This window comes from Scyliorhinus torazame, chromosome 21 (genome assembly GCF_047496885.1).
Source record: "Scyliorhinus torazame isolate Kashiwa2021f chromosome 21, sScyTor2.1, whole genome shotgun sequence".
Classification (NCBI taxonomy): domain Eukaryota; kingdom Metazoa; phylum Chordata; class Chondrichthyes; order Carcharhiniformes; family Scyliorhinidae; genus Scyliorhinus; species Scyliorhinus torazame.
In genome coordinates this window covers 111,022,757-111,037,662 of record NC_092727.1, presented here as the reverse complement: position 1 = coordinate 111,037,662, position 14,906 = coordinate 111,022,757, and positions in this window count along the sequence as shown.

Genomic DNA, 14,906 nt, shown 5'->3' with positions numbered 1-14,906 from the left:
GGTGGCACCATGGGATAGGAGGAGGACACCAGCTCCCGGTGGCCATACATCTGATGGCTGCTCTCAACATCAGAGGGTCTTGTCTGTGGGACAGAGGATCTCTGGTGAGATGAGCTCTGGTGCTCCTCATTATTTGACAAAGCTAGACTCCTGCCTTTTAGATAACTTACCACTGTCTGCCTGGGTGATCCCTGGTTGTCAGATGGGGACTCTTTCTCATGGGTCCCAAGATTTATGAGGAGGGGGTGGTGGTCGGTGGGAGATGGTGAACTGTTTGGGCCCATTCACTGGGGATGCTGTCACACTAGGCTGTCTCACACTGCGGCTCTCATCAATGTCACCTGGCAATGCCAGTCCTGCAAGCCCGCCCTCGTCTGAACCATGGGATTGATGCCCTCAGCCATGGTTCTCTGTGACTGGGACATGTCCCTCATTGAGTGAGCCTTGCCCCTCGTTGCCTCGGTCATGTCCCTTTGTGACTGGATTAGGTCAGTTCGAACCCGGCCAATGCTCTTGGTGCCAAGATCTGGAGCACCTCAGCAACGCCCATCTGCACCTGGGAAATGACTCTTGTCCTGTGCCTCAGCCCTGAACAGCACAGTGTGACCCAAGCCATGGACGCTCTGTCACATGGCTCTGACTTTTTGCCCCAGGCCTTCCACTGCAGCCGCCACCCTTTCAGCGTTGGCTTTGTTGGCACCATCACCTGCAGCTGAAGGCGATTGGATTGGACTCCTCCAGTTGTTTTACACGTGCTGGAGTGTTGCTGACACCCCCTGTTGTAAATTCTGGCTCTGAATCTGCATCTGCGCCAATGATAGGATCATTCTGTCCAGAAGCGCAACATCTGTCTTGGCAGCAGCTGGTCCCTGGGATCGGACAGCCCTCCGACCGGCCTCTCCCTCAGGTGTCCCTGCCTCACCGGATGTGTGTGGTGCTCACCAGAGAGTGATCCAGAAGCCTGGTCGCTAACATTTCTCACCGAGGTGATAGTCTCTGCGATGGTGGATGGTGCAGGTGAAAGCAGTGCTGAGAAATCGGTGTCTCCAACTCCGGGGTTTTCTGACTGTCTGCGACCCCGGATTGCCCAGTCTCGTCCAATGGGGATCCCGGAAGACAAAGAACATGGGGTGAGACCTTGGGAAGAACAGGTCTATGAAAGATGGAAGATTAATTTGAGATAGGGACATCTGCCTCGAGTTGCATTGACCTTCCTCCACTCCATGTCAGTCGCTGCCCTCTCCTTGGCCTGCCCCACTAGTACCATGGCCTTTTCTTCAAAGGTGATGTGGACCCAAGTATCTGGGATGCCCACCCGTTTTCTGATGCTCCCTTGGATTATGAGCAGCTTTATCCTTGGGGACACATAAAGGACACAGTGATACATCGGAATGCCAGTTTTACAGTGGGATTTCTAGGTGATGGCACGTATGGGCAAGGTGCCTGGCCATAGAAGGCAATACATGTGTTGGGGTTTCCTGGAGGGTGGGTTCTAAGGGACATGCTGGCAGGTGGGGTGTTACTGGCATACAGGGGATTGGAGGCAGCTGTCAGGGATCAGGGATCAGGGACAGGAGTGATGCCAGGGGCTCACAGGTGGATACTCACCTGAGCTGCTTAAAGGAGGTTGTTCACCCTTTTCCGAAATTGCATGCTGGTCCTCCTGGTGAGGCTGCAAGAACTCACTGCACCTGTCACCCCCTCCCAGGCTTTGCTCACGATAGTTGGCTGCTGTCTCTGCCCTACCCTGGGGAAGAGGGTGGCCCTCCTCCCCTCGACGGCATACAGCATCCTGTGGATCTGGAAACCTGGGGAGCAGGTCTTTTAGCAGCTGTCCTCTGTGCTGGAATGAGAGTGTGGGCTGTGGGGAGTGCCGAGAAGTTGCTCCAGCTTGTCAGCCTCACAATGGGATTCCCGACCCCAGCGAATCAGATGCCTGGGGCTTCGGGACTCAGGCGGGGTGCATGTGGGTGGTGTGTCCATTACCATACCACGAATCGTGCTTTTCTGGCACTTCGAGCGACTGAATAAATGTACCAAATCTCCGCTGGAACCAACACTTTGGGCTGGATTCTCCCATTCTGCGGTTATGTCCGCAGGATCTATCTGGTCTTACGACCAAAACGGTGGCATCGCCCCCGCACCGATAATCCGCCGGGTGGGGGGGATAGCAGTCACGCCGCATAAAGCCTTACCTGTGGAGATGGCCGCAGAATGGCCGGTTCCATGTCCACGCATGCGCAAGGTGGCCGCGCCGTGCAACATGGCGCCGGCCATGCGCGGACCTGGCCTGCCAAAAACTGCCCCTCTGTAACCCCCTTCGCCACCCCCGGACCACCCCTCACCAGTGCCCCCAGCCCTCGCTGAAGCCCCCCCTCCCTGCCAGCGGAACGACCCCCCCCCCCCCGACTGTGGCAGTGCTGGACACAGTCTGCAGCCGCCACGCGAGGTCCCTGAAAGTTCTGAGGACACATGCCCCACGCCGTCGCGGACTCGGCCCATCGGAGGTGAAGCATTGGGGGAGGGCCTGAGGTGACGTCCCGAGGCCGTCCCGACGGCGTGAGACGTGCTGTGGCCGATTGGCGAACGCGATTTCGGCGTCGGCGATTGGGGAATCCAGCCCTTAGAAAGTGGAACGGAGAATCACGCCCTATGGCCAGAATTCTCCATCCACTGTTGCCGGCGGGATTCTCCGCTCCCGCTGCAATGAATGGAGGTTTTGCTGAGTGCCAGATTCCCGGTTCTTGCTGGCAACGATGGCGGGGCAAACTCGGAGATTCCCGGTCTATAAGTTAACACCGGGGTGTCAGAGGCTGTGGGAGTGTGAATGGAAAGATTCACCAGAAAGTTGGGAGGAGTATAGCCTATGAGGCTATGAGGCTGAAACAAGAATCAAGACATCAGGATGAATTACTAACAATCACATCAGGAAATACCAGGGCACAAATGGCTACGCAGGACGTGGGGCTGTGGCTAGTGCAGTAAATGCGACATAATTCTCACACAAGGAATGTCGAATTTTGTGAAGTAATTGTTTCAGGAGACTTGTTCATTTCTCATGTGCTGCTACCATGGAGAACAGACTTTCAACAAAAAAAAATCTTTGAATAATATTTCAAGTCAAGGTTAAGAAAATAAGAAGTTATGAAACTTTGATTTCCTGCGGGTTTTGAGATCCAGCCTCCTCAAGTTAACAGAAGGGATATTAATTGCTTCTGGCTTCAAACTCAGCTTAACATTTCCTTCGTTTGGGTAATTTCCCCATCAATTTATTTTGAAAGTATATCTTGAGGGCAAAGATTTAAAACAAATGATCACATTTTTTACAAGTTTATATTTTCTTAACTTAACCTCCATATTATATTTGCCTGGCCTTTCAAACTTTCCCATTCAACTTTCTCCCCATCTCTTCTGTAGACACAATCTGGAAACATTTGCACAGTTTCTTCAGCATCTCAGCCAAGCGTCTGCATGTGTGAGGAGTGGGAGGCCATTTGACCAAGCTGCACCATGCATTTGAACCCAACCTCAGTAAATACTCATTTTCCACCAGGGATGAACAGGGGGGCGGCACGGTGGCACAGTGGTTAGCACTATTAGCACCGTTGCTTCACAGCTCCAGGGTCCCAGGTTTGTTTCCCGGCTTGGGTCACTATCCGTGCGGATTCTGCACATTCTCCTGTGTCTGCCTGGATTTCCTCCGGGTGCTCCGGTTTGCTCCCACAGTCCAAAGATGTGCAGGTTAGGTGGATTGGCCGTGCTAAATTGCCCTCAGTGTCCAAAAAAGGTTAAGTGGGGTTACTGGGTTATGGGGATAGGGTGGAGGTGTGGGCTTAAGTAGGGCGCTCTTTCCAAGGGCTGGTGCCGATTCGATGGGCCAAATGGCCTCCTTCTGCACTGAAGATTCTATGATTCTTTGATTGGGCAGCGATTAGGGGCAGGAACTTGGGCTGAACAATCCGTTCGCTGATCCATGGTGTTGCAGTCAACTGTAGCATTCGCACTGCTATTATGAGTACCACACCTTAGGAAGGATATATTGGCCTCGGAGGGCATGGAGCAGAGATTTGATACCAAACCAATTGTTAATTTTAAAATCGGATATTGAAAGATTTTTGTAACCCATAGAAAGGGGTATGCGGCAATGGTGGGCACATGGAGCTTGGTCACAGATCTGCCATGATCCCGCTGAGTGCCAGAACAGGCTCAAGGGCAGAATGGCCTCCTTCTCATTCTATGCTCCTGTATTCCAGCTCTACGGGCTGGTTTAGCACACTGGGCTAAATAGCTGGTTTTTAAAGCAGACCAAGGCAGGCCAGCAGCACGGTTCAATTCCCGTACCAGCCTCCCCGAACAGGTGCCGGAATGTGGCGACTAGGGGCTTTTCACAGTAACTTCATTGAAGCCTACTTGTGACAATAAGCGATTTTCATCTCATTTCATTTCAATAACTAACTTGGCTTTTCATTTAAGGTGGAAATAAGGTGGAATTAAGTAGCAACAAGTTGGCAGAAACTGCAATATTTGACTAAGGAGAAAAGTTCACTCACCTTTTATTATTATTAATAATAATAATAATAATAATCTTTATTGTCTCAAGTAGGCTTACATTAACACTGCAATGAAATTACTGTGAAAAGCCCCTAGTCGCCACATTCCGGCGCCTGTTCGGGTACACGGTGGGAGAATTCAGAATGTCCAAATTACCTAACGTCTTTCGGGACTTGTGGGAGGAAACCGGAGCACCCGGAGGAAACCTACACAGACACAAGGAGAACATGCAGACTCCACACAGACAGTGGCCCAAGCCGGGAATCGAACCTGGGACACTGACGCTGTGAAGCCAACAGTGCTAACCACTGTGCTACCGTGCCACCCTTTTGAATATCGTTCAGTGTTCGAGGGTACGCAAATTGCTTACATCAGCTCTTCCAATGGGCCAGCTGGTTAAGAACATGAGAGACTGAGCAGACCAGAAAGAATGTCCAGATTCCAACTGAGTTAATTGGAATTGTGCCCTAGGAAAGGTGCTTTTTGGGAAAAGGAGCAGGCTTCTTCTTGCGGATGACACCCTACAGTTTTACAAGCTTAAGCCAAGTTGGACAACCAATTAAGTCGATTGTGTTGAATCCACAAACATTCACAGTGGCTATGAAGACATTTGTTGCTTTATTCCCTGGGGATGGAAAAGTCAGTCAGGTTGCGTTGAAAATAAGTTGCAACGCCACACATCGCACAATGCACAAAGAGATTGGAGGCACTGGGTTCAACATCAACGTGTGTCTCTTGGAGTACAAGAACATCATTGTCTTTGACAGTTTTTGACAGGTAGTCAAACTTTGCTTCCACATTTAATTGGTAAATGTTTAGTTCTCCCTGTACTACCAGATCAGTAAAAGTTAAGTTGCATATGTCAAAGTGTTGAAAACAGTCATTAGTTAAAAATAGGGTGGACCACATGAAGGTTGCCGTCTCCCACACCAAAGAGGAAAGAATTGGCAGGAAAAAGAAGATAACCTATTTATTTGTGCAGCAGATGCTCCAATTCTCCAAACATTGAAACTAATGGCACATTGTCAGGCAGTAGCTGCCAAGGCAAAGAGAATGTTATTTCATATGAGTTTATTGACGGAACGTATCTTTTGTTTCTTGATTGTTCCTTTAACCACTTTTACCTTACACTATCATCCTTTTTGTCATTTAATCACTCCTGTCCTCCACCCTGTTGCAGATCTTGCCTTTTGTTCCTGCTATTGTATATTCATTGGTAAACCGTATAACTTATATGTCTCATGTATCTCAGAGCAATGCAGAGGTGAGACCAGTTCCAAATATACAACAGATTTATTTACAGTGCTTTTAAATATCTCAGAACTTATTGGATTCCTTTCTGGAATTGTCTCAGTTTTCTTTGCTCTCTAGCTCCACCCATAGGCTTAAGCAATTAAGTACAGTTATATGGAACGGAGACGAGACCAACACAATCATACACAGATCCATCAAACATTGAACACTATAAACCCCATCTTCTCGGAAAACCTTCACCCATCTTTTCTCCCAAGCTCTGCTTACAAAATGTTAAATCCCAAAAGTTAGAGTTGAAAGTTCTCATGAAAGATAATTGGCCTGCAACGTTAGCTTTGTTCCATTCTCCACAAATGCTGCCTGTCCTGCTTTTATTTCAGATTTTCAACAGCTACAGCATTTGCTGTGGCGTTTGATCCTACAAAGCTGGCATTGCTTACTGAGCAGTGCTAATTCACATTGTTGTGAATATTCACCGAACCTTAGCCTTATTCTTATTTCCCAGATTTGATGTTGGGAGTTTTATCGGTACTGATCTGCTCAGGGCTGCACCATCTATGTAGTGTGCACCCTCTATTACTTCCAAATCATTTTCAAGCTTGCAAAAAAAAAAATGCATTTTCTTGGTGCCTGACCCTTCAATACTCTTGGCATCTGCACTGTTCTTTTTTTACTTCTGTTGCTCCATGAGAAACATTCAGCTCTCTGAGAATAAGGGAATTTGTACTTATTCCAAGCAGGACTGTGGGAGGAATCTTTGAATTAAATCCCTTCCTTTTTGGTCCCCGTAGTTCCATTATGAAAAGAGGTAGGGCTTCCTGCATCTAGTCAGACCTGCCCATCTACGTGCAGAGCCTTCAATGCACTGGACCTGTGTGTGTTCCACATCTTAGCACCAAGTCCCAGAGGAAGTAGGATTCAGCCTTGTATGGTTGATCAGTCAGTGCATTACTGGTCTGTACAAATTATTAATATGGATGACAGTGTGATAATAACAGAGTTTGCTTTGTAATTCATTGCCAATAATACAGCCAGGGTGATATTCCCTGGTAATGTTTTGCCTAAATATTCATAACTTTTCTTTACACAGGGCTTTCTTGTGGATATTTCCAGATTCTGACTGAGTAACAAATCCCACTGCAAATCAGCTAATTTCTTCCTTTAACTTTCAGAGGAGAACTAAGTATGTACTTTGCTGTTGCAACTTTCCAATTTTCATCATTTGCTCAAAGTAATAAACACTGGATTTTCAAAAGTCATTTCAAAAACGTTGACACTATCTGGAACATTGCAGTCTGCTTAGGAAACACTTGCTGAACAACTTTGAGTGCACTAATTTACACTTGCTAGAAGTGTCATACATTCACATGTAGGGATCCCGTTCTCTTTAAACAATGTTCAAGATGCTGGCCTTTTTAGAATTACCTAGGAGCTTGGGGAGTCTATGGTTCTCCATTCTTTTCTCCCTAGCAACCCCTCAGCTAATCAGAGTTGACTTGTCAACCAATCAGCACCCTTTTTTCTTGCGGTATAAATTGTGAGTATTTGAAACTTGGCATTCTTGTATTTGTCCTGATGAGTGCAAGTCAAAAATATTCAACATGTCGCTCTTTTCAGTAATATTCTTTAAAAAAAAAATATTTTTAGCCAAGGCTTTTCAACAAAATATAAATATACAAAATAATAATAATAAATATCAAAAGAGAAACCAAAGAGCATCAAAAGACCATCACATCAGCCCAACCAACAACCCCATCCCTCCAGCCCTTCTGGCACCGACCAACCATGTTCTGCCTTCCCATTTTTAACCCCTCTTATCCGCCCCCGAAACCCCCCCCCCCCCCTTCACCGACCCCTCCATCCTCCTTGAAGAAGTCGATGAACGGTTTCCACATCCGAGTCAACCCTTCTACCGACCCCCGTAGAGTGAACTTGTTCTTCTCAATTGCAGGAATTCCACCTGGTCACTCACCCACACCTTTCCAGCAATATTCAAAATCATTATTATTGGACTGAGTCAGGCTGAAAGCTCCTTATATACTTTACTGATATTAGTGAATGATCATTGAAAGATTGTGCATGGCAATCTTCTGTTCACTATTTCAATGCAGGATTTCATCTGTTTATTTTAAATGGATGAATGCCTCTACTAAAATAGAGGACAGAAGAATGGGGTATGTGTGATGGAATACTCTCCACTTGCCTGGATAGGTCCGATAGCCACAGCATTCTAGAAGCTCGACACCATCCAGATTGCGGCAGTTTGCTTGGCCGGCAGCCCATCCACCACCTTAAACATCCCCTTGCCCTATCATTGAGGGACCTTGAAACCTCTGAATCCTACTTCACGAAAATACTAACACGAACTATTGAATCTACAACTGCCTTGGTCATACTCATTGAAGGAAGGTATTCCTCCTATTGTTCTTGTACAATTTTTCCCACCAAATTATTCTGGTTGAGTTTTGTCCAAACAATTACATTCACGCCATAAGTGCGAGGCAATGACCATCACCAACAGATTTGTATCTCTCCCTGACATTCAATATCCATCTCTGAATCCCCCGCTACTAACCTCCTGGAGTTGCCATTGACCAGAAACTGAATCGGACCAGCCGTATAAATAGGTCAGAGAATTCTGCGAAGCGTAACTTACCTCTTGACACCCCAAAGACTTTGCACTATCTACAAGGCCCAAATCAGGAATACTCTCCACTTGCCTGGATGAGCGCAGCTTGAAAAACACTCAAGAAGTTCAACTCCATCCAGGAAAGCAGTCTGCTTGATTAGCACTCCCATCCATCAACTCAAACATACACTCGCTCCACCACAGTGTAGCAGCAGTGTATACCATATGCAAGATGCACTGCAGCAGCTCCCCAAGGCACCTTTGACAGCACCTTACAAACCTGCGACCTCTACCACCTAGAAGGCCAAGGGCAGCAGATGCACAGGAACGCCATCACCTACAGGTTCCCCTCTGAGTCGCACACTATATCGACTTATCTATTTGGTTGTTCCTTCACTGTCACTGGGTCAAAATCCTGGAATTCTCTCCCTAACAGCACTGTATGTGTACCTCAGCGACTACAGCGGTTCAAGAAGGCAGCTCACCGGGGCCGAGGTGGAGATGGTTGACAGTTTCAAATTCCTAGGTGTGCATGTCACCAAAAATCTGTCCTGGTCCTTTCACGTCGACGCTACAATCAAGAAAACACAATAGCGCCTATACTTCTTCAGGAAACTAAGGAAATTTGGCACGTCCACACTGACTCTTACCAACTTTTACAGGTGTACCATAGAGAGCATTCTATCTGGCTGCATCACAGGCAGGTATGGCAACTGCTCGGCCCAAGACCACAAGTAACTTCAGAGAGTCGTGAACACCGGCCAGTTCATCACACAAACCCGCCTCCCATCGATTGACTCTGTCTACACCTCCTGCTGCCTTGGGGAAGAGGGCAGCATAATCAAAGACCACTCCCACCCGGCTTACTCACTCTTCCAACTTCTTCCATTGGGCAAGCGATACAAAAGTCTGAGAACACGCACGAACAGATTCAAAAACGGTTTCTTCCCCGCTGTTACCAGACTCCTAAACGACCTTATGGACTGATCTGATTAATACTACAGTCCTGTATGCTTCACCCGATGCCGTGTCTATGTATTTACATTGTGTACCTTGTGTTGCCCTATTACGTAATTTATTTTCATGTACTAAATGATCTGTTTGAGCTGCACGCAGAAAAATACTTTTCACTGTACCTCGGTACACGTAGCAAACAAATGCAATCCAATCCAATCCACCACCTTCTCAAGGACAATTAGGGATGGGCAATAAATGCCAGCAATGACCACATTCTATAAATACATTTTTAAAGACCCTTTATGCCCAAGTACCACAAGAGGAGAATCTACAATTAAATATTTTTTTGTTGTGTTTCTTATAATTGGGTAAAATGGGAGGCAAGCCTGGGTGATTTGTGTCATAGTGCCACAGTGGAGAGATGACTGAATTGCAGACATTACAGCAAAGTTCTTTAAAGGCGATAGAAGTCAGTGTCGGTTCTGGTCTTAAACTTTAGTCGTTGCCACTAAAGGTTGCCAAGAGTCTAGAACTTGGAGTCAGGGATAAAGGGTCAGATATTTAGGACTGAGGTGAGGAGAAGATTTTCACCCAGAGGGTTTCAAGTCTTTGGAATTTTCTCCCAGTGAGCTGTGGATACTCAATCCTTGAGTCCCTTCACGGCCGAGATTGGCAGGTTGGAGTTCATTTGCAGTGTTTCTGCTGAAAATCAATCGGAAATAACTGCAAATAATCAAGTGTAGCTCCATACCCGTTCCCTCTGGTTGCTTTGATTTGATAGTCTGCAGAAAATAGTGTAGCATAAAATCCAACGCTGTGCACTAATAAAAGAAAGATCAAAATGAGTGCAAACCTTTCTACATAACTAACTGATGTTTTTCTTTTGATAATGATGCCATATATTGGATTCAAAGGGACAAAAAGTGCCTAATAATGAAGCAAAACTTGGCTGAATTTCTGTAGAGTTCCTCCAGCTGCCGCAGATGACATGCAAGATGATCGTTGCAACACAGGATTTCCATGGATAACTCCATTGAAAATACAGCAAGCGATCAGGAGAAGCCCTTCAGGATTAACTGTCCAGAAACTCTGAAGTACGCGATTCCACAAATCACTTCCTGACAGTCTTCTGAGCTGTGCAGTAATTTCCCTCTGACATAACCAGGGTCAAGAGATATAAATCAGTCTTAAGCAGGCGGTGCAGCAGTTCCACAGCAGATAATCTCCAGCGGAAGAAAGAAGCAAATATTTTTTTCCCCTCCTAATTTTCTGCCTCTCTGGTGTGAATACGGAGACTTATATTAGGGTAGAGTTAGTCAGACCTGGTCTAAGAGGCCATTCTTCGGTTGTGAGCCTGTGTAGATTTTTGTGGACCGTTTTTTTTCAATTGGTACAGAGTGTCTCACAGTCAAACCCATTGTTATTTATTTTTTAAATTCAGAGTGCCCAATTTTATTTTTTTCCAATTAAGGGGCAATTTAGCGTAGCCAATCCACCTAGCCTGCACATCTTTGGGTTGTGGGGGCGAAACCCACGCAAACACGGGGAGAATGTGCAAACGCCACATGAGCCGGGATCGAACCTGGGACGTCAACGCCGTGCGGCAAATGTGCTAACCACTGCGCCACCGTGCTGCCCTATCAAACCCATTGTTGTCCATTATAAATCTCCGCACACTTTCCAGCAAGAATCCGTGAATGGTGATCAGGAGTGGAAATCCTAGCTGATGCCCCTCACCAGCAAAGAGATCTTCAGGCTAATTGTTGGGTCCCAGTGCCACTCTGGGCTGAGATCAGGGATTGATGGTCAAGAACTGGGGCGTCATTCTCCGACCCCCCGCCGGGTCGGAGAATGGCCGTTGGCCGCCATGAATCCCGCCCCCGCCCCCGCCGAAGTCTCCGGTACCGGAGATTGGGCGGGGACGGGAATCGGGCCGCGCCGGTTGGCGGGACCCCCCGTTCAATTCTCCGGCCCGAATGGGCCGAAGTCCCGCCCAGAAATTGCCTGTCCCGCTGGCGTAAATCAAACCTGGTATTTACCGGCGGGAACAGGCGGTGTGGGCGGGCTCCGGGGTCCTGGGGGGGGGGGGGGCGGGGCGATCTGACCCCGGGGGGTGCCCCCACGGTGGCCTGGCCTGCGATCGGGGCCCACCGATCCGCGGGCGGGCCTGTGCCGTGGGGGCACTCTTTCCCTTCCGCCTCCGCTACGGCCTCCACCATGGCGGAGGCGGAAGAGACTCTCCCCACTGCGCATGCGCGGGAAACCTTCAGCGGCCGCTGACGCTCCCGCGCATGCGCCGGGAAACTGTCTGTGGCCGCTGACGCTCCCGCGCATGCGCCGCATTTCCGCGCCAGCTGGCGGGGAAACAAACGCCATTTCCGCCAGCTGGCGGGGCGGAAATCCCTCCGGCGTCGGCCTAGCCCCTCAATGTTGGGGCTAGGCCGCCAAAGATGCGGAGCATTCCGCACCTTTGGGCCGGCGCGATGTCCGCCTGATTGGCGCCGTCTTTGGAGCCAGTCGGCGGACATCCCGCCGTTGGGGGAGAATTTCGCCCAGGATGTCCTGCATCATGGAGTCCCCAAACTGGACTCTGCAGTTGATCACCAAGGTTGCCTAGGAACCATTTGGCACCAGTCATCTATTTACCTGGTTTTTGATGCTATGATCCTCCCCAAGCATTGACAAAGCCAGACCACAGAAAAGGTTAGAATTTGTGCCTATCCAGGAAATGATTAGATCGTAGGGTTACTTCTCCAATCCTACATGTCCAGTGGAGAGCCACATGAAGCAGGTAGCAGTAAGAGAGAGAGTTGCACCATTGTCGCACATGGGCACATTCTGGGTGTCTTTAAGACTGCAAGAGTTACCCACAGAGCTTTGGCTGCCCTTATGTCAAAACCTTACTGCAAATTCCACGTGGTGTTGGAAGCAGGTATCCAGCGGTGGAATACTTTGTGGTGTACCATCAATGACAACTTTAAATATTTCATAGAATTTACAGTGCAGAAGGAGGCCATTCGGCCCATCGAGTCTGTACCGGCTCTTGAAAAGAGCACCCTACCCAAGCCCACACCTCCACCCTATCCCCATAACCCAGTAACCCCACCCAACACTAAGGGCTTAGTATGGCCAATCCACCTAACCTGCACATCTTTGGAGTGTGGGAGAAAACCGGAGCACCCGGAGGAAACCCACGCACACAAGGGGAGAACGTGCAGACTCCGCACAGACAGTGACCCAAGCCAGGAATCGAACCTGGGACCCTGGGGCTGTGAAGCAACAGTGTTAACCACTGTACTACCATGCCGCCAATGGTGTGGGGTGGCTTCAATGGGAAAATCCATTGACAAGCGGCGGGAGTAGAGAATCCAGTCGGCAGTGAATGGCGCACCACTGAGAAACACACGGCTGGGGGATTAGTATTTGCGGTATTTATTTATTTTTCAAGATTCATTTTAACTTTTTCAATTTAACATTTTTTTTAAGAGTGCCCTTAATTTTTTTCCAATTAAGGGGCAATTTAGCGTGGCCAGTCCACCTACCCTGCACATCTTTGGGTTGTGGGGGTGAAACCCACGCACCACGGGGAGAACGTGCAAACTCCACATGGACAGTGACCCAGGGCCGGGATCGAACCCGGGTCCTCAGCGCCGTAGGCAGCAGTGCTAACCACTGAACCACTGTGCCGCCTTATCTATTTCGATTTCTATGCTAAGGGGGAGTGTGTGTGTGTTGCATTGCGACTTTGGTACACCCTATCGCCATTCGCACACAGAAATTGTGGGGAACTGGTATTTTTGCAAATTGGAGACATTTGGGTTGCAATATGAGTGGTGGGGAAAGACGGGGGAATCCACTCCCCTGGGACAGCATCACAAACATGAAAGTACCTTTCAACCTCCACATGGTAAACACATACTGAAATGTGGTCGTGCCATGTGTTCGGAGAGAATAAATAACCAAAGAGTAGTTGAATGGGCCTGAATATGATTGCTGTGGTTTTGAAACATTGCTCGACTGAAAGATAAACTTGATCTGTGTACAATTTGATTGTCTCCATATTTTGAGCGACTTCAAAAAATAACAAGTCCTAATGATGAGCCAATGATATGCTTCCTGGGTTCTCCTGGATCACCTCAGGGTAATCTATTGCCCTCGCCTAATATGATTTACGCAACTGCCCCTTTCCTGACCTCCGTCTCTAGGCCATCCCCACACAGCTGGCATTTTTCGTTGGCGTAGTGGGCCATGTTTAATGTCTCACAGACCGCAGTGTATACAGTGCATACTAGAACCTTCACAGGAAAGATGAAGAAAACATTGTTAGAATTAGACGGTCAGTGTAGTTGATCAGGTGAAAACCGTGGTTAAACTGAGTGATATGCATTTTACCAGACATTTTGTTGCAGATGACCATCTTTTAACAGGCAAATTTTAACAACAGTTTTATTTCGGAGCACGTCAAAGCCCCTCTCCACGTTCAATGCAGGGGAGCGCATTCCACAGGAGCACCCGTTTAAATGTTTCATTATCAGAGTTGCGGCAAATTGCTCTGGGGTTACCCATGAAGTGTACAATTTAAGTCGCGTTATCTAATTCATTCAGAAGTATCACGTGCACTTTTTTGTTATTTTCTGGTCGGAGGGCATTGTAAAATGTTGCTCATGACAGCTTTTATTACCCCAGACAAACAGCTGAGGAAAACTTACAATGCAGCGCGCTGAATTGGTCCCTCTCTGAGTAGTCCATGATTCTTCTGAGAAAGAATGCTACTGTGCACTAACACACCATAACCATACATGCATCAGACACTAACAGGATTAGCTGCAGAGCAAAGGGTGGTTTCAGTGGAAAGCAAACAACTCCACCAGATTGTCCTGCTCAGAGACAGAAAGACAGAAAGTAACAGAGACAAAGGAGAGAGACTAGCAAAATAAACCTTCTTCGTGCAGTTCTTGACTGTGCTGGCTATACAACAATCCCAATGCTGTGTGCGTCAGAACTTGAATTCGGAACACTGCCCAAGACACTGATTTGACTTTTGTAATCTGGTAGTTGCTGCACAGAAATAGAAATTGCAGCGCACTAAAGATTGCTGGAATAAACCCAGGCCAAGGTCTTACTCACTCCCTGAAATTCTTTCACAAAGGCTTCAGTGATATTAAGGATATATCAATGTTCCCAGGCCCTGAGGTGGATGCAGGGTGCCTCCCTCGATCACAGAGTTGCTCTTAAGGCTTTTACAAAAGTTTCTGTGAAGCAGAGTTGGTACATATTTGGAAATCATCCAAAGCGGCCAGCCAGTATTCCATAGGCTCTTCTTTCACATCCTCTTGCTCCCACATTTCCACCTCCCTTTCCTTTTCCTCATTGAGGAGAGTTAAGGGGAGGAATAGTGACCTATGTCAATGCTGTAAGTGCAGTTCAGGGTGTTTCAGTACAATGTAGCTTAAAATGAACAGCTAGGAATATTTGTGGATAAGCTTAGCATGTTCATATGTACTTCCTTCACCTC